The 27,371-nt window shown below is 53.2% G+C and overlaps 1 long non-coding RNA gene across 1 annotated transcript; it reads right to left on the bottom strand.

Annotated features, from left to right (window-relative positions):
* Nucleotides 1–7: 7 nt before the first annotated feature.
* Nucleotides 8–27,371, bottom strand: LOC141204998 (uncharacterized). The gene is made up of 3 exons (XR_012275785.1): nt 27,319–27,371; nt 27,114–27,147; nt 8–98 (listed from the first exon to the last, which is right to left on the bottom strand). It is a non-coding gene; the product is annotated as an uncharacterized lncRNA (long non-coding RNA).

Genomic DNA, 27,371 nt, shown 5'->3' with positions numbered 1-27,371 from the left:
AAATACCATGGGGAACAAGATACAGGAGCAGTGATTCCGTATAGTGTAAGGGCTTGTGCACACTGTGTTTTTTCAGGTGGACACGTCCTGCAACCAGTCTGGAAAAGTGCAAAATAAACAGTCAAAAGATTGCACATAATGCACAACAATGTAAAAACAACTTGCTGTTCACATGTTCAGTTTTTTCAACTTCTTTTACCAACTTCCTTCAGGTTTCCAAAGATGTATAACAGTTAGAAGAAGTGACCTGAAAACAGTAGATAAGATGCCCAAAAAAAAGGCATGTCAGGACACCTCTCTGTTCTGAGGACTGGAGAAGGTGTTTATATTATGAGGTTTAGGGATGAGCGCACCCGTCGATGTTCGAGTTGGGCCGAACTGTAGTTCAAATTTTGGTTCGGCATCCAAACTTGACCTCAAACTCACACCCAATAGAAGTCAATAGGTGCTTTAAAATGGCTGTAAAATGGTCATAGTAAGGACTAGGGGGCTGCAAAAAAGAAGCAAAACAGGGGGGAAGAACAGGACAATGGCCCTGCAAACAAATGTGGATAGGAAGAAACGTAAAATAACAGAGTAAAAAAAATAAATAAAATAACAATCAAGAACTAGGAGGTGGAGGTCCAAGTGCAGGAGGAGGTGGACACGGCAGTGTAGGTGGAAAATGCAGAGGAGAAGGTAGCAAACACTGTTTTTAGTTTTGTTTTTCTTTTTTTTTTTCGTTTTGGGAGAGGAGCCTCAAAATTAAACGAATGGCAAATAGAGCATAACAATGGCTGCGTGCGGCTAGTATAGTTGTCTAGTTAGCCAAAGGTACGGGCAAGTCCTGTGGGATCCACTCCTGGTTTATTTTAATGAATGTGAGCTTGCTTGGCTGTGGAAAGGCGGATGCGCCTGTCTGTGATCACACCCCCTGGCTTGCTAAACACACGTTCCAACAGTACACTTGCCACAGGGCAAGCCAGCACCTCCAAGGCATAAGGGGCAAGCTCAGGCCATGTGTCCAATCTGGAGACCCAGAAGTTAAATGGGGCAAACCCATCACTCAGTACGTGGAGACGTGTGGACACGTACTCTTCAACCATGTTGTTGAATCGCTGCCTCCTGCTGATACGGACAGTTGGCGATGGTGGTGCAGGAAGTTGTGGTGTGCTGAGAAAGTTTTGCCACATTTCAGCCATGCTAACCCTGCCTTCAGAGGTGGTGGTGGTGCCCCAGCTGCGTTAGCGACTTCCTTCTTCTCTGCCTTGTTCTTCCACTGAGCCCCCGCTGTCAGGTGGGAACACAGTCAGTAGTGCCTCTACCAACGTGCGATTGTATTCATGTATTTTGTGCTACTGCTCCAACGAGAGAAGTAATGATGGTACATTGTCCTTGTAGCGGGGATCCAGCAGAATCATCACCTAGTAATCAGCAGTGGTAACAATCCAGGCAATTCAGCGGTCGTTGCACAAGCACAGCAGCTTGTATTGGCTCATGTGTGCCAGGATGCACAGAGGCAACGACAAGCTGTCCTCGGTGGGAGGTGTATGGTCTGGGTCCTCTGTACCCCCCATGAGCTGCTTAGTTCCACCCTGCTGCGAACACGGTTCCACCTCCTCCTCCAAAACTGTCTCCAGGCTGGACAGTTGGATACCTGGCCGCTGTTGGTACAGGAATCCACCCTCCAAGCCATGTGTGGTCGACAGGCCTGATAACTATGTAAATAGTCCCTGTTCCTCAAGCTTCTCTTCCTCCGTCATTGCTGGTTTTTCCAGCAGGCATAGAAGTGGTATAGTAATGCTCATGATAGCATCATCAGCGCTGGCCATGTTGGTGGAGTATTCGAAGCAGCGCAACACAGCACACGCATCCCTCATGGAGGGCCACCCATTGGTGGTGAAGTGTTGTTCCACGGAGCAACTCACCCGTGCGTGCTGCAGCTGAAACTCTACTATTGCGTGCTGCTTCTTGCACAGTCTCTCCTGCATATGCAAGGTGGAGTTCCATCTTGTGGGTAAGTCACATATGAGGTGGTAAGCGGGAAGGCAGAAGTGACGCTGCAGCGCAGACAGGCGAGCGCTGCAGGGTGAGAACACCGAAAGCGCGCACACACTACCAGCATTTTCAGCAGAAACTCTGATATATGTGGGTCATTTTTAAGGAATCTTTGCACCACCAGATTCCGCACATGTGCCAGGTAAGGAATGTGCATCAAACCGGCTAGGCCCAGACCAGCTACAAGATTTCATCCGTTATCACACACCACCAGGCTGAGCTTTAGGTTCACCAGCACCAACCACTCATCTGTCTCCTCTTTGATCTCTATCCACAGCTCCTGCGCAGTGTGGGCTTTGTGCCCCAAACAGAGGAGTTTCAGAACAGCCTTCTGTCGTTTCCGCCTGGCTGTTGGTGGTGCAGGTCTTGCTGTGACCGGACATGGTGGAGGAAGCAGAGTTGAAGGAAAAGGCAATCTGGACAGAGTCACTTGACAAACAGTAAGGTTTTAAATATTAGGGTTAGGACTGTCCCTAATAGGGTCACCGTGACGTGGTGGGTTGGCTTTTCAACTATTTTGATCAAAATTATGTTAACTAAGTACCTGTCACGCTGTCTCTGTATACTGGAGGTAGGGGGCCTAAGCTGACCCTAAGCTGGGGCCCTGACTAATCCCTCAACCTGGAGGTACTGTTAAAGGTACAGAGGTCCAGGCCGCCAGCGTAACCCCTACCTCCTGAAGATCCCTGCACCTCAGTAATCTAGTCCTGAGAAGGACCCCGATCACAACCAAAGGGAACAAGAAATAATATGCCCAAACACAGTATTTAGACGAACGAGACAGTACAAGGGAAAAACCAAAACCACCTTGCATACAAACAACTTCTCAACTACAACAGAGGGAAAACCAACGGGAAAGGAGATAAATGATAAAGCGAGGAAAGGGAAAAAACACTTCCAAATACACTTATCTCAGCAACTCCAAACACCACGATCCTCTCTGACAGTCTGAATGAAATGCTTTCACCGACACCTCCCAAACAGACCAGCAGGTATATGAAGGAGTCTCACTACAGAAGTATTGATTGCAGCTGGGCGAGGCTGGACCTCATCTAGCCCAGAGAGAGAGAGAGAATTAACTCCCTCACTGCCGAGAAACACAAAGCACCAACAAGTCAGCTGCGAGAAGTCAGGCTGTGTACTCGTGACGATCTTCGTGGCAACACACCCGTGACAGTACCCCCCCTTCTACGAGGGGCCTCCGGACCCTCAGGGCCAGGTTTATCCGGGTGAGTCGTGTGGAAGGCCCGAACTAATCGGTCTGCGTTAATATCCGACGCAGGAACCCACATCCTCTCCTCAGGACCATACCCCTTCCAATGAACCAGGTACTGAAGGGACCGGCGATTAAAGCGTGAATCAATGACCCTCGATACCTGGAACTCCAAGTTACCATTGACAACCACTGGAGGGGGAGGTAAAAGTGACGGTACCACCGGCGCCACATACCTCTTAAGCAATGATCTGTGAAACACGTTGTGAATTTTAAACGTAGGGGGGAGGTCAAGACGGAATGCCACCGGATTAATAATAGAACTGATTCTGTACGGCCCGATGAACCTGGGACCCAGTTTCCAGGAGGGAACCTTAAGTTTTATATTCCTGGTAGACAACCATACCCGATCGTTCACACTTAGGTCCGGACCAGACACTCTCCTCCTATCAGCCATACGTTTGTATCGGTTCCCCATAGTATTCAGATTCTTCAGCACCCCTCTCCATACTGAAGCGAGTGATGAGGAAAATCGTTCCTCCTCAGGAACCCCCGAAGAGCCCCCCCCACTGAAAGTACAAAACTGGGGGTGAAAACCATATGCCCCAAAAAACGGGGACTTACCAGTGGACTCGCTCCGCCTATTATTAAGAGCAAACTCTGCCAGAGGTAAGAAAGAAGCCCAGTCCTCCTGGTTCTCTGACACAAAACACCGGAGATATGTCTCCAAGCTCTGGTTCATACGTTCCGTCTGACCATTGGTCTGAGGATGAAAAGCCGATGAGAATGACAACTGCATCCCCCGCCGTGCACAAAACGCCTTCCAGAACTTAGACACAAACTGAGACCCCCGATCAGACACCACCTCGGAGGGTACCCCGTGAAGCCTCACAATCTCCCCAATGAACACCTGCGCAAGAGTTTTAGCATTAGGGAGAGCCGGAAGAGCGATAAAATGTGCCATCTTGCTGAACCTGTCCACTACAACGAGTATGACCGTTTTACCCGAAGACGGAGGGAGGTCCGTAATAAAGTCCATAGACAGATGAGTCCAAGGACGCTCCGGGATCTTCAAAGGTAAGAGGGCCCCAAACGGACGGGTATGTGAGGTCTTAGAGCGCGCACAAACCCCACAGGACGCGACAAAAGTTACCACCTCCTTATGTAAATTAGGCCACCAAAACCGACGCGAGAGGAGATCCACAGTAGCTTTACTCCCCGGGTGTCCTGCAAAAACTGAGTTATGGTGTGCCTCGATCACCTTTTGTCGCAACTGATCTGGAACAAACAATCTCCCTGGAGGTCCAACAGGGGCGTCCCCCTGAGCCTCCAATACCTCCTCCTCCAGCTCAGAGCATACTGCCGAAACCACCACCCCCTCCTGAAGGATAGGAATCGGGTCGTCCGTATTCCCGGCCCCCGGGAAACTACGAGATAAGGCATCCGCCTTTACATTTTTTGACCCAGGACGATATGTAACGACAAAATTAAACCTGGTAAAAAACAATGACCACCTAGCTTGTCTGGGATTCAGACGTTTAGCGGACTCCAGATATAGCAGGTTCTTGTGATCGGTGATGACGGTGACCGGATGAACAGCCCCCTCCAGAAAATGGCGCCACTCCTCAAAAGCTAACTTAATGGCCAAGAGTTCCCTATTGCCGACATCGTAATTCCTCTCAGCGGACGACAATTTTTTAGAGAAAAAGGCGCACGGATGCCACTTACCAGGGGACGAACCCTGTGACAATACTGCTCCCACCCCTACCTCGGAAGCGTCTACCTCTACAATGAATGGCTGAGACGCATCAGGTTGAATGAGTATGGGCGCCGAGGCAAAACATTTTTTCAAAGAGGAGAATGCTTGACAAGCCTTGTCAGACCACCTAGAAAAATCCGTCCCCTTTTTAGTCATGTCAGTGAGAGGCTTAACCATGGACGAGAAATTACGAATGAACTTCCGGTAATAATTAGCAAACCCCAGGAAACGTTGTAGTGCCTTAAGATTCTCTGGCCGATCCCACTCAAGAACTGCCCGCACTTTCCCAGGGTCCATACGAAAACCGGACGCTGAAACCAGGAAGCCTAAAAACTGGAGTTCCTGTACGGCGAACACACACTTTTCCCACTTGGCATACAGTTTATTATCCCGCAAGATCTGTAACACCTGCCTAACGTGCTCCTGATGAGACACCAGATCCGGCGAGTAAATTAGGATATCATCCAGATATATGACAACAAACTGTCCCACCAAGCGGCGAAAAATGTCATTAACAAAGTGTTGGAACACCGCCGGGGCATTAGTCAGACCGAATGGCATGACAAGGTTCTCATAATGCCCCTCCGGAGTGTTAAACGCCGTCTTCCACTCATCCCCCTCCTTCATCCTAATCAGATTGTACGCCCCCCTGAGATCCAACTTAGAAAACCATTTGGCGCCCACGATCTGATTAAAGAGATCGGGAATAAGTGGGAGCGGATACGGATCTCGGACCGTAATCCGATTAAGTTCACGGAAATCCAGGCAAGGGCGTAGGCCTCCATCTTTCTTCTTAACAAAGAAGAACCCCGCAGCCACCGGTGAAGATGAAGGTCTAATATGCCCCTTAGCCAGACTTTCTGAGATATAATCCTTCATGGCCTGCCTCTCAGGACCAGAAAGGTTATACAACCTAGCTTTAGGTAACTTGGCCTCAGGGAGCAGTTTTACAGAACAGTCATACACGCGATGAGGAGGTAGTTCCTGACACCCTTTCTCCGAGAATACATCCTCAAAGTCCGCCAGAAATGGAGGTAAGACCCAAGGAGTAACCGCACCAATGACCGTGTTCATGCAGTTTTTATTACAGAATTTACTCCATTGGCTTATCTCCCTGGTTTGCCAATTAATAACCGGGTTATGCTTAGCTAACCAAGGAAGGCCCAACACAATAGGAGTGGGAAGACCCTCCAACACGTAGCAAGACCTTGTAGGAGGTGGAGTCATCACAGGGGGTAGAGTTATCCCGCACCTCTCCCGAAGCCGTCTGTCCACGCGAATAGCGAGGGCCATAGCGGCTTCCAGAGACACGGGAGAGTCATACTGTGCCAACACATCCTGTAATTTGTCGGATAAACCATGACAAAACTGGCTCCTAAGAGCCGGGTCATTCCACTGGGTGTCAGTGGCCCACCTACGGAACTCCGAACAGAATTCCTCCGCCGGACGATCTCCCTGCTGGATCCTACGTAACTTAGACTCAGCAAGGGAGATCCGATCTGGGTCATCATATACGAGTCCCAGGGCAGCGAAAAACCTATCCACTGACTGGAGAGCCGGGGAACCCGGGGGAAGAGAGAACGCCCAAGATTGTGGGTCCCCTTGTAGGAGCGAGATGACAATTCCCACCCTTTGTTCTTCACTCCCCGATGACCGAGGCCGCAGCCGAAAGTACAATTTACATGCCTCCCGGAAAACAAAAAACTTGTCCCGCCCCCCAGTGAACCTATCAGGGAGAGCTACTTTAGGTTCTGGTCCGGCTTGCTCCTGAGGATGCCAAACCTTGGACCTAACGTCCGCCAGCTCCATGGACAAACTCTGCAATTGCCGAGCTAGACCGGCTACTGGATCCATAGTAGCTGGAGAAAAACTAAGTGGGTCGGTGAAAATGTCACGCTGTCTCTGTATACTGGAGGTAGGGGGCCTAAGCTGACCCTAAGCTGGGGCCCTGACTAATCCCTCAACCTGGAGGTACTGTTAAAGGTACAGAGGTCCAGGCCGCCAGCGTAACCCCTACCTCCTGAAGATCCCTGCACCTCAGTAATCTAGTCCTGAGAAGGACCCCGATCACAACCAAAGGGAACAAGAAATAATATGCCCAAACACAGTATTTAGACGAACGAGACAGTACAAGGGAAAAACCAAAACCACCTTGCATACAAACAACTTCTCAACTACAACAGAGGGAAAACCAACGGGAAAGGAGATAAATGATAAAGCGAGGAAAGGGAAAAAACACTTCCAAATACACTTATCTCAGCAACTCCAAACACCACGATCCGCTCTGTCAGTCTGAATGAAATGCTTTCACCGACACCTCCCAAACAGACCAGCAGGTATATGAAGGAGTCTCACTACAGAAGTATTGATTGCAGCTGGGCGAGGCTGGACCTCATCTAGCCCAGAGAGAGAGAGAGAGAGAATTAACTCCCTCACTGCCGAGAAACACAAAGCACCAACAAGTCAGCTGCGAGAAGTCAGGCTGTGTACTCGTGACGATCTTCGTGGCAACACACCCGTGACAGTACCCTATATTATTTTCATGCACTATTGCTGTTTATTTGCTTATTTATTATAGGGTATTTGCTTATTATGTTTCTTTGTTTTTTTCTGTTTAGTGGCCAGGTGTAAACATGCACTTACATGCTGCATGCACGCCAATTTACAGTTGAAACCAGAAGTTTACAAACACTAAATAAAAAGACACATATGCATGTTTTTCTCAATATCTGACATGAAGTCAGAATAAACCTTTCCCATTTTAGGTCAATTAGGATTACCATGATTTTTCATATTTGCCAAATGCCAGAATAATGAGAGCGAAAGAATGGGAATGTCCAGATGGGAATGTCCAGCCATCATACCACTCAGGAAGGAGACGGGTTCTGTATCCCAGAGATGAACATGATTTGGTCCAACATGTGAATATCAACCCAAGGACAAAAGCAAAAGACCTTATGAAGAGGATGGCAGAAGCTGATAAGATTGTGTCAATATCCACAGTGAAACGAGTAATGTATCAACACGGGCTGAAAGGCCACTCTGCCAGGAAGAAGCCATTACTCTAAAAGAAACATAAAAAAAGCCAGATTAATGTTTGCAAATGCACACAGGAACATAGACCTTAATTTTTGGAGATGTCCTGTGGTCTGATGAAACTAAAATTGAACCTTTTGGGTATAATGACCATCGTTACGTTTGGAGGAAAGCAGGAGAAGCTTTGAAGCCTAAAACACCATCCCAACAGTGAAACATGGGGGTGGCAGCATTGTGTCATGGGGTTGTTTTGCTGCAGGAGTGACTGGTGCACTTCACAAAATAGATGGCATCATGAGAAAAGAAGATTATGTGGCAATACTGAAGCAACATCTCAAGACATCAGCCAGGAAGTTAAAGCTTGGGCGGAAATGCGTCTTCCAAATGGACAATGACCCAAAGCATACTGCCAAAATGGTAACAAAGTGGCTTAAGGATAACAAAGTCAATGTTTTGGAGTGGCCATCACAAAGCCCTGATCTCAATCCTATCGAAAATTTATGGGCAAAGCTGAGAAGGCAGGTGCGAGCAAGGAGACCTACAAACCTGGATCAGTTACACCAGTTTTTTCAGGAGGAATGGGCCCAAGTTCCGACCAACTATTGTGAAAAGTTTGTGGAAGGATATCCCAAATGTTTGACCCAAGTCATTCAGTTTAAGGTAATGGTACTGTAAGGAACGACACCGGAAATATCATACAATATCCCACCACTGCCGTCAATTGTCAGGAAACTACACCGGAGGGATCATACAATATCCCACCGCTGCCATCAATTTGTCAGGTAATCGCACACACAGACGATCCCAATTACTCACTGCATAGTTATCGGCAAGCGATCAGTGAGTGTATGACGTAGACACCACAGAATTCCAATGCATGGAATATGTGTGTATGCCCCCGTAAGATCACTGCCAGTTTCATCCAATTAGATTATTCGCTGCCATCACCAACCAGATTTAAAATATTCAAATACAGGCCTGATTGGACGCCTGTTTTCTGGTCAGGGCTATGGAGTCGAATTCGTGGAGTCGGAGCCCATTTTGGTGGAGTCTGAGTCAGTATAAAATGGACCGACTCCGACTCCTAAAATATATAATAAATTGGGTACAGTAGTTCAATGCAGTTTGTTGGGAATATTTTTTTATAAGAATTTGGGAAATTTATGAAATGTCCTACAAGTGTCTGTCCTATTCCTGATATAAGGGTCTAGAGTTTTAGCTGAGATGAATCTGTGCTACAGTAAATTTATCACTTAAACATGAGCAATGGAGTCGGAGTCGGTGTCATGGACGATTACAGAGCATTTTATATTTAATCCAAAAGCGAGGCAGTGTTTATGAAGAAATATACAAAAGGTTTTACAAAGGGGGACAATACAGTACATATACAGTTAAACCAAAATAAATGGGATTAATCGAAGAACTTACTAGACAGATTGCAGAGACTATTCAGGTCGTTATCGAGCTGGACCCCTGCTTATAAAATACTTGCTACTGAGCCCGTTCTACGCCCGGGTGGCGAGCATTTTTATTGGTATACGGTCTCCTATGCTGGTATGTGCTGCCCCCCCTCCTGGTATTTGCGCTGCCCCCCTCCTGTCCCCACCATCCTATCCTGGTATGCATGGCACCCCTCACCCCCAATCCTGGTATGCATGGCACCCCTTACCCCCAATCCTGGTATGCATGGCACCCCTTACCCCCAATCCTGGTATGCATGGCGGCACCCATCATCCCAAATCCTGGTATGCGTGGCACTCCTCATCCCCAATCCTGGTATGCGTGGCACTCCTCATCCCCAATCCTGGTATGCGTGGCACTCCTCATCCCCAATCCTGGTATGCGTGGCACTCCTCATCCCCAATCCTGGTATGCATGGCACTCCTCATCCCTATCCAATTATGCATGGAACCCCTCACCCCCAATCCAATTATGCATGGAACCCCTCACCCCCAATTCCCGTATGCATGGCACCCCTCACCCCCAATCCCGGTATGCATCGCACCCCTCACCCCCAATCCCGGTATGCATGGCACTCCCCACCCCCAATCCCGGTATGCATCGCACCCCCCACCCCCAATCCCGGTATGCATGGCACCCCCCACCCCCAATCCCGGTATGCATGGCACCCCTCACCCCCAATCCCGGTATGCATGGCACCCCTCACCCCCAATCCTGGTATGCATGGCACCCCTCACCCCCAATCCTGGTATGCATGGCACCCCTCATCCTTATCCTGGTATGCATGGCACCCCTCATCCTTATCCTGGTATGCATGGCACCCCTCATCCTTATCCTGGTATGCATGGTGCCCTTCATCCCTATTCTGGTATGCATGGCACCCCTCACCCCCAAATCCTGGTATGCATAGTCCCCTCACCCTCCAATCCTGGTATGCATGGTCCCCTCACCCCCCCAATCCTGGTATGCATGGTCCCCTCACCCCCAAATCCTGGTATGTATGGTACCCCTCATCCCCCAATCTTGGTATGTGTGGCCTCCTCATCCCTTTCACGCTGTACACACATGCAAAAAAATAAACAGTTATACTCACCTTTCTTCTCTGTACTCCAGCGCTGCTGTGTCCTGTTCTGCCGGAGGCCGGGGGAGGAGTGCGGCGCCGGAGCACCGCGCTGTCCGGCGCCATTTTGCTGAAGACACACTGCAAATGTGTCTTCAGTAAAATGGCGCCAGATAGCGCTATGCGCATGCGCTGATCCGACGCCTCACTCCTGCCCCGGTCTCCGGAGAAGAGAGGCGTCGCGGCAACGCTCCTCCCGGTCAGGTAAGTATGTAGGTATGGCACCAGAGATCGCGGAATGCGTTCAGTGCCTACACATACCGCGATCTCCGGCGCCATACACTCCTCTTACCTGTAACGGCTGGATGACTGCTTCTGTCTGGAGCTAGACTGTGCGTCACGCATGCGCAGTATATCGAGGCTTCAGACAGAGGGACGCTTACAGCGTTATATTATAGATTCAGTATAAAGTGGCTGGATTGCTCCGCTGACGTATTTTGTGCGGGATTGCTCCGCTGACTGTGTTGGAGTACTCTGATGATTATTCTATATAGTATCTTCTTTAGATAGATAGAGATAGAGATTATATATATATATATATATATATATATATATATATATATATATATATATATATATATAATATATATATCTACAGTACAGACCAAAAGTTTGGACACACCTTCTCATTTAAAGATTTTTCTGTATTTTCATGACTTTGAAAATTGTACAATCACATTGAAGGCATCAAAACTATGAATTAACACATGTGGAATTATATACTTAACAAAAAAGTGTGAAAAAACTGAAAATATGTCTCATATTCTAGGTTCTTCAAAGTAGCCACCTTTTGCTTTGCACACTCTTGGCATTCTCTTGATGAACTTCAAGAGGTAGTCACCGGAAATGGTTTTCACTTTACAGGTGTGCCCTGTCAGGTTTAATAAGTGGGATTTCTTGTCTTATAAATGGGGTTGGGACCATCAGTTGTGTTGTGCAGAAGTTTGGTGGATACACAGCTGATAGTCCTACTGAATAGACTGTTAGAATTTGTATTATGGCAAGAAAAAAGCAGCTAAGAAAAATGAGTGGCCATCATTACTTTAAGAAATGAAGGTCAGTCAGTCCGAAAAATTGGGCAAACTTTGAAAGTGTCCCCAAGTGCAGTTGCAAAAACCATCAAGCGCTACAAAGAAACTGGCTCACATGAGGACCGCCCCAGGAAAGGAAGACCAAGAGTCACCTCTGCTTCTGAGGATAAGTTTATCCGAGTCACCAGCCTCAGAAATCGCAGGTTAATAGCAGCTCAGATTAGAGACCAGGTCAATGCCACAAAGAGTTCTAGCAGCAGACACATTTCTTCAACAACTGTTAAGAGGAGACTTTGTGCAGCAGGCCTTCATGGTAAAATAGCTGCTAGGAAACCACTGATAAGGACAGGCAACAAGCAGAAGAGACTTGCTTGGGCTAAAGAACACAAGGAATGGACAGTAGACCAGTGGAAATCTGTGCTTTGGTCTGATGAGTCCAAATTTGAGATCTTTGGTTCCAACCACCGTATCTTTGTGCAACGCAGAAAAGGTGAACGGATGGACTCTACATGCCTGGTTCCCACCGTGAAGCATGGAGGAGGAGGTGTGATGGTGTGGGGGTGCTTTGCTGGTGACACTGTTGGGGATTTATTCAAAATTGAAGGCATACTGAACCAGCATGGCTACCACAGCATCTTGCAGCGGCATGCTATTCCATCCGGTTTGCTGGACCATAATTTATTTTTCAACAGGACAATGACCCCAAACACACCTCCAGACTGTGTAAGGGCTATTTGACCAAGGAGGAGAGTGATGGGGTGCTACGCCAGATGACCTGGCCTCCACAGTCACCAGACCTGAACCCAATCGAGATGGTTTGGGGTGAGCTGGACCGCAGAGTGAAGGCAAAAGGGCCAACAAGTGCTAAGCATCTCTGGGAACTCCTTCAAGATTGTTGGAAGACCATTTCCGGTGACTACCTCTTGAAGCTCATCAAGAGAATGCCAAGAGTGTGCAAAGCAGTCATCAAAGCAAAAGGTGGCTACTTTGAAGAACCTAGAATATAAGACATATTTTCAGTTGTTTCACACATTTTTGTTAAGTATATAATTACACATGTGTTAATTCATAGTTTTGATGCCTTCAGTGTGAATTTACAATTTTCATAGTCATGAAAATACAGAAAAATCTTTAAATGAGAAGGTGTGTCCAAACTTTTGGTCTGTACTGTATATAGTACGAAATGTTTTTTTTTTTTTTTTTTAAGATAGAGACCGGAGGTACTGTGTGACGCAGAAATCTTCTGTCTTTAAAATGGCGGCGAAGTGTGGTGGTACGTTACATATTTAAATTATTAGTGATGTCAGGAGAGGGCGGGGGGAGAACAGTAACGCCAGCTCAGCGCCTGCGCAGTCCGCGCTTTCCGGCGCTATTTTGTTGAAGACACACTGCAAGTGTGTCTTCAATGTGTCTATTGAAGACACACTTGCAATGTGTCTTCAATAAAACGGCGCTGGAAGCGCGCTATGCGCATGCGCCGGTATCGACAGTGGATCCCGGCCTTCTGCCCGAAGAGACGCCGCGGCAACTGGCCTCCCGCATAGGTAAGTTGTTATGGTGCCGGAGATCGCCGTATGCGTTCAGTGCTTACGCACATTTCCTCAACGCAGTGGGCAGTAGCAGCCGACATACAGGCTAGGGGCTGCCCACTGTGCTTTTGCACCATGCTCCCTCTTTTGCTTTACTGCTGGGGAACCGTGACCACCTCCTCTTCCTCCGAACGTCACTAGGATGACCTTCGCTCCATGTGGAGTCTAGGACCTCATCATCTTCCACCCTTCTACCCACGCCTCACCCCTACCCTCCATGCAGGTCTGCACACTGCAGAAAGACACTGCAGTTGGCAACTGTGTTTCGTCATCCTGTGAGATGTGCTGCGGTGGTCCAATGACTGTGTGCACTAGCCCTCCAACATACTCATCCGACAACAGAACAGGTGGTTGGGCATGAGTGCACTCAGTCTCTTCCACTTCTTGAGCAGGGGCAGGTGGATGGGCCACTCAACCCCAACTAGTGGAGTCATCAAAAAGCAGAAGAGACTGATGCATGACTTGGGGCTCAGACTACTTGGCTGATTAGCAAGGGGGTGATCCGGCCATGGTCGTCAGGTGCCAACTCTGCACTTTCTGCAGGGAACTAGGTGGAAGATAACGTGAAGGAATTGGAGGCACTCTCAGCCATCCAATCTAACACCGCCTCAACATGTTCTGGCCTCACCCTTCATGTAGTGGCCCTACTAAATGACGCAGAATGTCCTGTCGCAGGCATGCACCAGAAGAAGGTGTTTCATTTGGGTACATAGCAGGCACAGAATGACCACGTCCTCTTCCTGCAGCAGCTACACCACCACCAGCAGCACCACGACCACAGTAGAGAAGAGGCTGGATTAGGGGACTCAGCACCAGGTCGTTAGGGCAGTATACACCAGGCTGTATTACGGGCACACTACACTAGCCTGTATTACGGGCACCATGCACCAGGCTGTATTACGGAGAAGCTGCACCAGGCTGTATTACGGAGAAGCTGCAACAGGCTGTATTACGGAGAAGCTGCAACAGGCTGTATTACGGAGAAGCTGCAACAGGCTGTATTACGGAGAAGCTGCAACAGGCTGTATTACGGAGAAGCTGCAACAGGCTGTATTACGGAGAAGCTGCAACAGGCTGTATTACGGAGAAGCTGCAACAGGCTGTATTACGGAGAAGCTGCAACAGGCTGTATTACGGAGAAGCTGCAACAGGCTGTATTACGGAGAAGCTGCAACAGGCTGTATTACGGAGAAGCTGCAACAGGCTGTATTACGGAGAAGCTGCAACAGGCTGTATTACGGAGAAGCTGCAACAGGCTGTATTACGGAGAAGCTGCAACAGGCTGTATTACGGAGAAGCTGCAACAGGCTGTATTACGGAGAAGCTGCAACAGGCTGTATTACGGAGAAGCTGCAACAGGCTGTATTACGGAGAAGCTGCAACAGGCTGTATTACGGAGAAGCTGCAACAGGCTGTATTACGGAGAAGCTGCAACAGGCTGTATTACGGAGAAGCTGCAACAGGCTGTATTACGGAGAAGCTGCAACAGGCTGTATTACGGAGAAGCTGCAACAGGCTGTATTACGGAGAAGCTGCAACAGGCTGTATTACGGAGAAGCTGCAACAGGCTGTATTACGGAGAAGCTGCAACAGGCTGTATTACGGAGAAGCTGCAACAGGCTGTATTACGGAGAAGCTGCAACAGGCTGTATTACGGAGAAGCTGCAACAGGCTGTATTACGGAGAAGCTGCAACAGGCTGTATTACGGAGAAGCTGCAACAGGCTGTATTACGGAGAAGCTGCAACAGGCTGTATTACGGAGAAGCTGCAACAGGCTGTATTACGGAGAAGCTGCAACAGGCTGTATTACGGAGAAGCTGCAACAGGCTGTATTACGGAGAAGCTGCAACAGGCTGTATTACGGAGAAGCTGCAACAGGCTGTATTACGGAGAAGCTGCAACAGGCTGTATTACGGAGAAGCTGCAACAGGCTGTATTACGGAGAAGCTGCAACAGGCTGTATTACGGAGAAGCTGCAACAGGCTGTATTACGGAGAAGCTGCAACAGGCTGTATTACGGAGAAGCTGCAACAGGCTGTATTACGGAGAAGCTGCAACAGGCTGTATTACGGAGAAGCTGCAACAGGCTGTATTACGGAGAAGCTGCAACAGGCTGTATTACGGAGAAGCTGCAACAGGCTGTATTATGGAGAAGCTGCAACAGGCTGTATTACGGAGAAGCTGCAACAGGCTGTATTACGGAGAAGCTGCAACAGGCTGTATTACTGGCACGCCACACCAGCCTATATTACGGTCACGCCGCACCAGCCTGTATTACGGTCACGCCGCACCAGCCTGTATTACGGTCACGCCGCACCAGCCTGTATTACGGTCACGCCGCACCAGCCTGTATTACGGTCACAACGCACCAGGTTCTTATGGGACTGTACACCAGGCTGTGAGGGCACACAGCACCAGGCTCTTATGGGACTGTACACCAGGCTGTGAGGGCACACCGCACCAGGCTCTTATAGGACTGTACACCAGGCTGTGAGGGCACACCGCACCAGGTTCTTATGGGACTGTACACCAGGCTGTGAGGGCACACCGCACCAGGTTCTTATGGGACTGTACACCAGGCTGTGAGGGCACACCGCACCAGGCTCTTATGGAACTGTACACCAGGCTGTGAGGGCACACCGCACCAGGCTCTTATAGGACTGTACACCAGGCTGTGAGGGCACACCGCACCAGGCTCTTATAGGACTGTACACCAGGCTGTGAGGGCACACCGCACCAAGCTCTTATAGGACTGTACACCAGGCTGTGAGGGCACACCGCACCAAGCTATGAGAGCACACCGCACCAGGCTCTTATGGGACTGTACACCAGGCTGTGAGAGCACACCGCACCAGGCAGTGAGGGCACACCGCACCAGGCTCTTATGGAACTGTACACCAGGCTCTTATGGAACTGTACACCAGGCTGTGAGGGCACACCGCACCAGGCTGTGAGGGCACACCGCACCAGGCTCTTATGGGACTGTACACCAGGCTGTGAGGGCACACAGCACCACGCTCTTATGGAACTGTACACCAGGCTCTTATGGAACTGTACACCAGGCTCTTATGGAACTGTACACCAGGCTGTGAGGGCACACCGCACCAGGCTGTGAGGGCACACCGCACCAGGCTCTTATGGGACTGTACACCAGGCTGTGAGGGCACACAGCACCAGGCTGTGAGGGCACACAGCACCAGGCTGTGAGGGCACACCGCACCAGGCTCTTATGGGACTGTATACCAGGCTCTTATGGAACTGTACACCAGGCTGTGAGGGCACACCGCACCAGGCTGTGAGGGCACACCGCACCAGGCTGTGAGGGCACACCGCACCAGGCTGTGAGGGCACACCGCACCAGGCTGTGAGGGCACACCGCACCAGGCTGTGAGGGCACACCGCACCAGGCTGTGAGGGCACACCGCACCAGGCTGTGAGGGCACACCGCACCAGGCTCTTATGGGACTGTACACCAGGCTGTGAGGGCACACCGCACCAGGCTCTTATGGGACTGTACACCAGGCTGTGAGGGCACACCGCACCAGGCTCTTATGGAACTGTACACCAGGCTGTGAGGGCGCACCGCACCAGGCTCTTATGGAACTGTACACCAGGCTGTGAGGGCACACCGCACCAGGCTCTTATGGGACTGTACACCAGGCTGTGAGGGCACACCGCACCAGGTTCTTATGGGACTGTACACCAGGCTGTGAGGGCACACCACACCAGGCTCTTATGGGACTGTACACCAGGCTGTGAAGGCACACAGCACCAGGCTCTTATAGGACTGTACACCAGGCTGTGAGGGCACACCGCACCAGGCTCTTATAGGACTGTACACCAGGTTGTGAGGGCACACCGCACCAGGCTCTTATGGGACTGTACACCAGGCTCTTATGGAACTGTACACCAGGCTGTGAGGGCACACCGCACCAGACTCTTATGGGACTGTACACCAGGCTGTGAGGGCACACCGCACCAGACTCTTATGGGACTGTACACCAGGCTGTGAGGGCACACAGCACCAGGCTCTTCTGGAACTGTACACCAGGCTCTTATGGAACTGTACACCAGGCTGTGAGGGCACACCGCACCAGGCTGTGAGGGCACACCGCACCAGGCTCTTATGGGACTGTACACCAGGCTATGAGGGCACACAGCACAAGGTTCTTATGGGACTGTACACCAGGCGGTGAGGGCACATCGCACCAGGCGGTGAGGGCACACGGTACCAGGCTATGAGAGCACACCGCACCAGGCTCTTATGGGACTGTACACCAGGCTGTGAGAGCACGCCGCACCAGGCTCTTATGGAACTGTACACCAGGCTGTGAGAGCACACCGCACCAGGCTGTGAGGGCACACCGCACCAGGCTATGAGAGCACACCGCACCAGGCTATGAGAGCACACCGCACCAGGCTCTTATGGGACTGTACACCAGGCTGTGAGAGCACACCGCACCAGGCTCTTATGGGACTGTACACCAGGGTGTGAGGGCACACCGCACCAGGCTCTTATGGAACTGTACACCAGGCTGTGAGGGCACACCGCACCAGGCTGTGAGGGCACACCGCACCAGGCTCTTATGGGACTGTACACCAGGCTGTGAGGGCACACAGCACCAGGCTCTTATGGGACTGTACACCAGGCTGTGAGAGCACACCGCACCAGGCTCTTATGGAACTGTACACCAGGCTCTTATGGAACTGTACACCAGGCTGTGAGGGCACACCGCACCAGGCTGTGAGGGCACACCGCACCAGGCTCTTATGGGACTGTACACCAGGCTGTGAGGGCACACAGCACCAGGTTCTTATGGGACTGTACACCGGGCTGTGAGGGCACACAGCACCAGGTTCTTATGGGACTGTACACCGGGCTGTGAGGGCACACAGCACCAGGTTCTTATGGGACTGTACACCAGGCGGTGAGGGCACACCGCACCAGGCTATGAGAGCACACCGCACCAGGCTCTTATGGAAATGTACACCAGGCTCTTATGGAACTGTACACCAGGCTGTGAGAGCACACCGCACCAGGCTGTGAGGGCACACCGCACCAGGCTATAAGAGCACACCGCACCAGGCTCTTATGGGACTGTACACCAGGCTGTGAGGGCACACCGCACCAGGCACTTATGGAACTGTACACCAGGCTGTGAGGGCACACCGCACCAGGCTCTTATGGGACTGTACACCAGGCTGTGAGGGCACACCGCACCAGGCTCTTATGGGACTGTACACCAGGCTGTGAGGGCACACCGCACCAGGCTCTTATGGGACTGTACACCAGGCTGTGAGGGCACACCGCACCAGGCTCTTATGGGACTGTACACCAGGCTGTGAGGGCACACCGCACCAGGCTCTTATGGGACTGTACACCAGGCTGTGAGGGCACACCGCACCAGGCTCTTATGGGACTGTACACCAGGCTGTGAGGGCACACCGCACCAGGCTGTGAGGGCACACCGCACCAGGCTGTGAGGGCACACCGCACCAGGCTGTGAGGGCACACCGCACCAGGCTCTTATGGGACTGTACACCAGGCTGTGAGGGCACACCGCACCAGGCTGTGAGGGCACACCGCACCAGGCTGTGAGGGCACACCGCACCAGGCTCTTATGGGACTGTACACCAGGCTGTGAGGGCACACCGCACCAGGCTCTTATGGGACTGTACACCAGGCTGTGAGGGCACACCGCACCAGGCTCTTATGGGACTGTACACCAGGCTGTGAGGGCACACCGCACCAGGCTCTTATGGGACTGTACACCAGGCTGTGAGGGCACACCGCACCAGGCTCTTATGGGACTGTACACCAGGCTGTGAGGGCACACCGCACCAGGCTCTTATGGGACTGTACACCAGGCTGTGAGGGCACACCGCACCAGACTCTTATGGGACTGTACACCAGGCTGTGAGGGCACACAGCACCAGGCTCTTCTGGAACTGTACACCAGGCTCTTATGGAACTGTACACCAGGCTGTGAGGGCACACCGCACCAGGCTCTTATAGGACTGTACACCAGGTTGTGAGGGCACACCGCACCAGGCTCTTATGGGACTGTACACCAGGCTCTTATGGAACTGTACACCAGGCTGTGAGGGCACACCGCACCAGACTCTTATGGGACTGTACACCAGGCTGTGAGGGCACACCGCACCAGACTCTTATGGGACTGTACACCAGGCTGTGAGGGCACACAGCACCAGGCTCTTCTGGAACTGTACACCAGGCTCTTATGGAACTGTACACCAGGCTGTGAGGGCACACCGCACCAGGCTGTGAGGGCACACCGCACCAGGCTCTTATGGGACTGTACACCAGGCTATGAGGGCACACAGCACAAGGTTCTTATGGGACTGTACACCAGGCGGTGAGGGCACATCGCACCAGGCGGTGAGGGCACACGGTACCAGGCTATGAGAGCACACCGCACCAGGCTCTTATGGGACTGTACACCAGGCTGTGAGAGCACGCCGCACCAGGCTCTTATGGAACTGTACACCAGGCTGTGAGAGCACACCGCACCAGGCTCTTATGGAACTGTACACCAGGCTGTGAGAGCACACCGCACCAGGCTGTGAGGGCACACCGCACCAGGCTATGAGAGCACACCGCACCAGGCTATGAGAGCACACCGCACCAGGCTCTTATGGGACTGTACACCAGGCTGTGAGAGCACACCGCACCAGGCTCTTATGGGACTGTACACCAGGGTGTGAGGGCACACCGCACCAGGCTCTTATGGAACTGTACACCAGGCTGTGAGGGCACACCGCACCAGGCTGTGAGGGCACACCGCACCAGGCTCTTATGGGACTGTACACCAGGCTGTGAGGGCACACAGCACCAGGCTCTTATGGGACTGTACACCAGGCTGTGAGAGCACACCGCACCAGGCTCTTATGGAACTGTACACCAGGCTCTTATGGAACTGTACACCAGGCTGTGAGGGCACACCGCACCAGGCTGTGAGGGCACACCGCACCAGGCTCTTATGGGACTGTACACCAGGCTGTGAGGGCACACAGCACCAGGTTCTTATGGGACTGTACACCGGGCTGTGAGGGCACACAGCACCAGGTTCTTATGGGACTGTACACCGGGCTGTGAGGGCACACAGCACCAGGTTCTTATGGGACTGTACACCAGGCGGTGAGGGCACACCGCACCAGGCTATGAGAGCACACCGCACCAGGCTCTTATGGAAATGTACACCAGGCTCTTATGGAACTGTACACCAGGCTGTGAGAGCACACCGCACCAGGCTGTGAGGGCACACCGCACCAGGCTATAAGAGCACACCGCACCAGGCTCTTATGGGACTGTACACCAGGCTGTGAGGGCACACCGCACCAGGCACTTATGGAACTGTACACCAGGCTGTGAGGGCACACCGCACCAGGCTCTTATGGGACTGTACACCAGGCTGTGAGGGCACACCGCACCAGGCTCTTATGGGACTGTACACCAGGCTGTGAGGGCACACCGCACCAGGCTCTTATGGGACTGTACACCAGGCTGTGAGGGCACACCGCACCAGGCTCTTATGGGACTGTACACCAGGCTGTGAGGGCACACCGCACCAGGCTCTTATGGGACTGTACACCAGGCTGTGAGGGCACACCGCACCAGGCTCTTATGGGACTGTACACCAGGCTGTGAGGGCACACCGCACCAGGCTGTGAGGGCACACCGCACCAGGCTGTGAGGGCACACCGCACCAGGCTGTGAGGGCACACCGCACCAGGCTCTTATGGGACTGTACACCAGGCTGTGAGGGCACACCGCACCAGGCTGTGAGGGCACACCGCACCAGGCTGTGAGGGCACACCGCACCAGGCTCTTATGGGACTGTACACCAGGCTGTGAGGGCACACCGCACCAGGCTCTTATGGGACTGTACACCAGGCTGTGAGGGCACACCGCACCAGGCTCTTATGGGACTGTACACCAGGCTGTGAGGGCACACCGCACCAGGCTCTTATGGGACTGTACACCAGGCTGTGAGGGCACACCGCACCAGGCTCTTATGGGACTGTACACCAGGCTGTGAGGGCACACCGCACCAGGCTCTTATGGGACTGTACACCAGGCTGTGAGGGCACACCGCACCAGGCTGTGAGGGCACACCGCACCAAGCTCTTATGGGACTGTACACCAGGCTGTGAGGGCACACCGCACCAGGCTCTTATGGGACTGTACACCAGGCTGTGAGGGCACACCGCACCAGGCTCTTATGGGATTGTACACAAGACTGTGAGGGCACACCGCACTAGGCTCTTATGGGACTGTACACCAGGCTGTGAGGGCACACCGCACCAAGCTGTGAGGGCACACCGCACCAGGCTCTTATGGGACTGTACACCACGCTGTGAGGGCACACCGCACCAGGCTCTTATGGGTCTGTACACCAGGCTGTGAGGGCACACCGCACCAGGCTGTGAGAGCACACCGCACCAGGCTCTTATGGGACTGTACACCTGGCTGTGAGAGCACACCGCACCAGGCTATGAGAGCACACCGCACCAGGCTCTTATGGGACTGTACACCAGGCTGTGAGAGCACACCGCACCAGGCTCTTATGGGACTGTACACCAGGCTCTTATGGAACTGTACACCAGGCTGTGAGGGCACACCGCACCAGGCTGTGAGGGCACACCGCACCAGGCTCTTATGGGACTGTACACCAGGCTGTGAGGGCACACAGCACCAGGCTGTGAGGGCACACAGCACCAGGCTCTTATGGGACTGTACACCAGGCTGTGAGAGCACACCGCACCAGGCTCTTATGGAACTGTACACCAGGCTCTTATGGAACTGTACACCAGGCTGTGAGGGCACACCGCACCAGGCTGTGAGGGCACACCGCACCAGGCTCTTATGGGACTGTACACCAGGCTGTGAGGGCACACCGCACCAGGCTCTTATGGGACTGTACACCAGGCTGTGAGGGCACACCGCACCAGGCTCTTATGGGACTGTACACCAGGCTGTGAGGGCACACCGCACCAGGCTCTTATGGGACTGTACACCAGGCTGTGAGGGCACACCGCACCAGGCTCTTATGGGACTGTACACCAGGCTGTGAGGGCACACCGCACCAGGCTGTGAGGGCACACCGCACCAGGCTGTGAGGGCACACCGCACCAGGCTGTGAGGGCACACCGCACCAGGCTCTTATGGGACTGTACACCAGGCTGTGAGGGCACACCGCACCAGGCTGTGAGGGCACACCGCACCAGGCTCTTATGGGACTGTACACCAGGCTGTGAGGGCACACCGCACCAGGCTCTTATGGGACTGTACACCAGGCTGTGAGGGCACACCGCACCAGGCTCTTATGGGACTGTACACCAGGCTGTGAGGGCACACCGCACCAGGCTCTTATGGGACTGTACACCAGGCTGTGAGGGCACACCGCACCAGGCTCTTATGGGACTGTACACCAGGCTGTGAGGGCACACCGCACCAGGCTCTTATGGGACTGTACACCAGGCTGTGAGGGCACACCGCACCAGGCTGTGAGGGCACACCGCACCAAGCTCTTATGGGACTGTACACCAGGCTGTGAGGGCACACCGCACCAGGCTCTTATGGGACTGTACACCAGGCTGTGAGGGCACACCGCACCAGGCTCTTATGGGACTGTACACCAGGCTGTGAGGGCACACCGCACCAGGCTCTTATGGGATTGTACACAAGACTGTGAGGGCACACCGCACTAGGCTCTTATGGGACTGTACACCAGGCTGTGAGGGCACACCGCACCAAGCTGTGAGGGCACACCGCACCAGGCTCTTATGGGACTGTACACCACGCTGTGAGGGCACACCGCACCAGGCTCTTATGGGTCTGTACACCAGGCTGTGAGGGCACACCGCACCAGGCTGTGAGAGCACACCGCACCAGGCTCTTATGGGACTGTACACCTGGCTGTGAGAGCACACCGCACCAGGCTATGAGAGCACACCGCACCAGGCTCTTATGGGACTGTACACCAGGCTGTGAGAGCACACCGCACCAGGCTCTTATGGGACTGTACACCAGGCTCTTATGGAACTGTACACCAGGCTGTGAGGGCACACCGCACCAGGCTGTGAGGGCACACCGCACCAGGCTCTTATGGGACTGTACACCAGGCTGTGAGGGCACACAGCACCAGGCTGTGAGGGCACACAGCACCAGGCTCTTATGGGACTGTACACCAGGCTGTGAGAGCACACCGCACCAGGCTCTTATGGGACTGTACACCAGGCTGTGAGGGCACACAGCACCAGGCTGTGAGGGCACACAGCACCAGGCTCTTATGGGACTGTACACCAGGCTGTGAGAGCACACCGCACCAGGCTCTTATGGAACTGTACACCAGGCTCTTATGGAACTGTACACCAGGCTGTGAGGGCACACCGCACCAGGCTGTGAGGGCACACCGCACCAGGCTCTTATGGGACTGTACACCAGGCTGTGAGGGCACACAGCACCAGGTTCTTATGGGACTGTACACCAGGCGGTGAGGGCACACCGCACCAGGATCTTATGGAACTGTACACCAGGCTGTGAGGGCACACCGCACCAGGCTATGAGAGCACACCGCACCAGGCTCTTATGGGACTGTATACCAGGCTCTTATGGAACTGTACACCAGGCTGTGAGAGCACACCGCACCAGGCTGTGAGGGCACACCGCACCAGGCTCTTATGGGACTGTACACCAGGCTGTGAGGGCACACCGCACCAGGCTCTTATGGGACTGTACACCAGGCTGTGAGGGCGCACCGCACCAGGCTCTTATGGAACTGTACACCAGGCTGTGAGGGCACACCGCACCAGGCTCTTATGGGACTGTACACCAGGCTGTGAGGGCACACCGCACCAGGTTCTTATGGGACTGTACACCAGGCTGTGAGGGCACACCGCACCAGGCTCTTATGGGATCATACACCAGGCTGTGAGGGCGCACCGCACCAGGCTCTTATGGAACTGTACACCAGGCTGTGAAGGCACACAGCACCAGGCTGTGAGGGCACACCGCACCAGGCTCTTATAGGACTGTACACCAGGTTGTGAGGGCACACCGCACCAGGCTATGAGAGCACACCGCACCAGGCTCTTATGGGACTGTACACCAGGCTGTGAGGGCACACCGCACCAGGCTCTTATGGGACTGTACACCAGGCTGTGAGGGCACACAGCACCAGGCTCTTATGGGACTGTACACCAGGCTGTGAGAGCACACCGCACCAGGCTATGAGAGCACACCGCACCAGGCTCTTATGGAACTGTACACCAGGCTCTTATGGAACTGTACACCAGGCTCTTATGGAACTGTACACCAGGCTGTGAGGGCACACCGCACCAGGCTGTGAGGGCACACCGCACCAGGCTGTGAGGGCACACCGCACCAGGCTCTTATGGGACTGTACACCAGGCTGTGAGGGCACACAGCACCAGGTTCTTATGGGACTGTACACCAGGCGGTGAGGGCACACCGCACCAGGCTCTTATGGAACTGGACACCAGGCTGTGAGGGCACACCGCACCAGGCTATGAGAGCACACCGCACCAGGTTCTTATGGGACTGTACACCAGGCGGTGAGGGCACACCGCACCAGGATCTTATGGAACTGTACACCAGGCTGTGAGGGCACACCGCACCAGGCTCTTATGGGACTGTACACTAGGCTGTGAGAGCACACCGCACCAGGCTCTTATGGGACTGTACACCAGGCTGTGAGGGCACACCGCACCAGGCTCTTATAGGACTGTACACCAGGCTCTTATGGAACTGTACACCAGGCTGTGAGGGCACACCGCACCAGGCTCTTATGGGACTGTACACCAGGCTGTGAGGGCACACCGCACCAGGCTCTTATGGGACTGTACACCAGGCTGTGAGGGCACACTGCACCAGGCTCTTATGGGACTGTACACCAGGCTGTGAGGGCACACCGCACCAGGCTCTTATGGGACTGTACACCAGGCTGTGAGGGCACACCACATCAGGCTGTGAGGGCACACCGCACCAGGCTCTTATGGGACTGTACACCAGGCTGTGAGGGCACACCGCACCAGGCTCTTATGGGACTGTACACCAGGCTGTGAGGGCACACCGCACCAGGCTGTGAGGGCACACCGCACCAGGCTCTTATGGGACTGTACACCAGGCTGTGAGGGCACACCGCACCAGGCTCTTACGGAACTGTACACCAGGCTGTGAGAGCACACCGCACCAGGCTCTTATGGGACTGTACACCAGGCTGTGAGGGCACACCGCACCAGGCTCTTATGGGACTGTACACCAGGCTGTGAGGGCACACTGCACCAGGCTCTTATGGGACTGTACACCAGGCTGTGAGGGCACACCGCACCAGGCTCTTATGGGACTGTACACCAGGCTGTGAGGGCACACCACATCAGGCTGTGAGGGCACACCGCACCAGGCTCTTATGGGACTGTACACCAGGCTGTGAGGGCACACCGCACCAGGCTCTTATGGGACTGTACACCAGGCTGTGAGGGCACACCGCACCAGGCTGTGAGGGCACACCGCACCAGGCTCTTATGGGACTGTACACCAGGCTGTGAGGGCACACCGCACCAGGCTCTTATGGGACTGTACACCAGGCTGTGAGGGCACACCGCACCAGGCTCTTATGGGTCTGTACACCAGGCTGTGAGGGCACACCGCACCAGGCTCTTATGGGTCTGTACACCAGGCTGTGAGGGCACACCGCACCAGGCTCTTATGGGATCGTACACCAGGCTGTGAGGGCACACCGCACCAGGCTCTTATGGGACTGTACACCAGGCTGTGAGGGCACACCGCACCAGGCTCTTATGGGACTGTACACCAGGCTGTGAGGGCACACCGCACCAGGCTCTTATGGGACTGTACACCAGGCTGTGAGGGCATACCGCACCAGGCTCTTATGGGCCTGTACACCAGACTGTGAGGGCACACCGCACCAGGCTCTTATGGGACTGTACACCAGGCTGTGAGGGCACACCGCACCAGGCTCTTATGGGACTGTACACCAGGCTGTGAGGGCACACCACATCAGGCTCTTATGGGACTGTACACCAGGCTGTGAGGGCACACCACATCAGGCTGTGAGGGCACACCACACCAGGCTCTTATGGGACTGTACACCAGGCTGTGATGGCACACCGCACTAGGCTCTTATGGGATTGTACACCAGGCTGTGAGGGCACCAGACATCAGAATGGCGATGTGTGATCCGGCCTTAATACAGGCCAGGTCACATGGTGTGCCGGTCAATCACAGTCATGCCAACACGTAGCATGGCTGTGATTGGGCTAAAAGTGCCCAAAGCCTAAAAAAATTGTTCATTTGCTGTGCTGCAGCCTTTCAACAAGCTTTATTAGGCTGGCGAACCCGAACAGTAACACGGAAGTCCATGTTCAGGTTTCGGTACCGGAGACTAGGCGTCTGGTACGAACCCTAAACTTTACCATATGGGTTCGCTCATCTCTGGTGAGGTTACAGGAACTCATTCTATAATTTAGGGAGATTCTCACTTCTTACTCGAGCGATTTGCAGGCCAAACTCATTTATTCAAATTAACGAGCAATTAATTAGAGAAAAAAAGGAAAAGGATTGTCCAGGAAGACATCGATGTGCTGCGTGTGATCCAGGGAGCGGCTGCTGGAGGCACAGACTCCTCCTGAGCGTCTGTATGATTCCTTATTACATGAAGAACGAATGACACAAGAAAAGTATAGAGACACAATGTAAGTGAGAAAGAAAGAAATCCTGCTAGAGAGTAATGGAGACTCCACACACCTCCACCTGCAGAGCCGCCACCACACACCTCCACCTGCAGAGCCGCCACCACACACCTCCACCTGCAGAGCCGCCACCACACACCTCCACCTGCAGAGCCGCCACCACACACCTCCACCTGCAGAGCCGCCTCCACACACCTCCACCTGCAGAGCCGCCTCCACACACCTCCACCTGCAGAGCCGCCTCCACACACCTCCACCTGCAGAGCCGCCTCCACACACCTCCACCTGCAGAGCCGCCCCCACCACATACCTCCACCTGCAGAGCCGCCTCCACATATATGGCTGCTCTGTGTGCACAGGACCTGTGAT

Source organism: Phyllobates terribilis, unplaced genomic scaffold (genome assembly GCF_046119375.1).
Source record: "Phyllobates terribilis strain yellow unplaced genomic scaffold, ASM4611937v1 Scaffold_136__1_contigs__length_4911898, whole genome shotgun sequence".
Taxonomy (NCBI): Eukaryota; Metazoa; Chordata; class Amphibia; order Anura; family Dendrobatidae; genus Phyllobates; species Phyllobates terribilis.
This window is presented reverse-complemented; position numbering and strand designations above follow the sequence as displayed.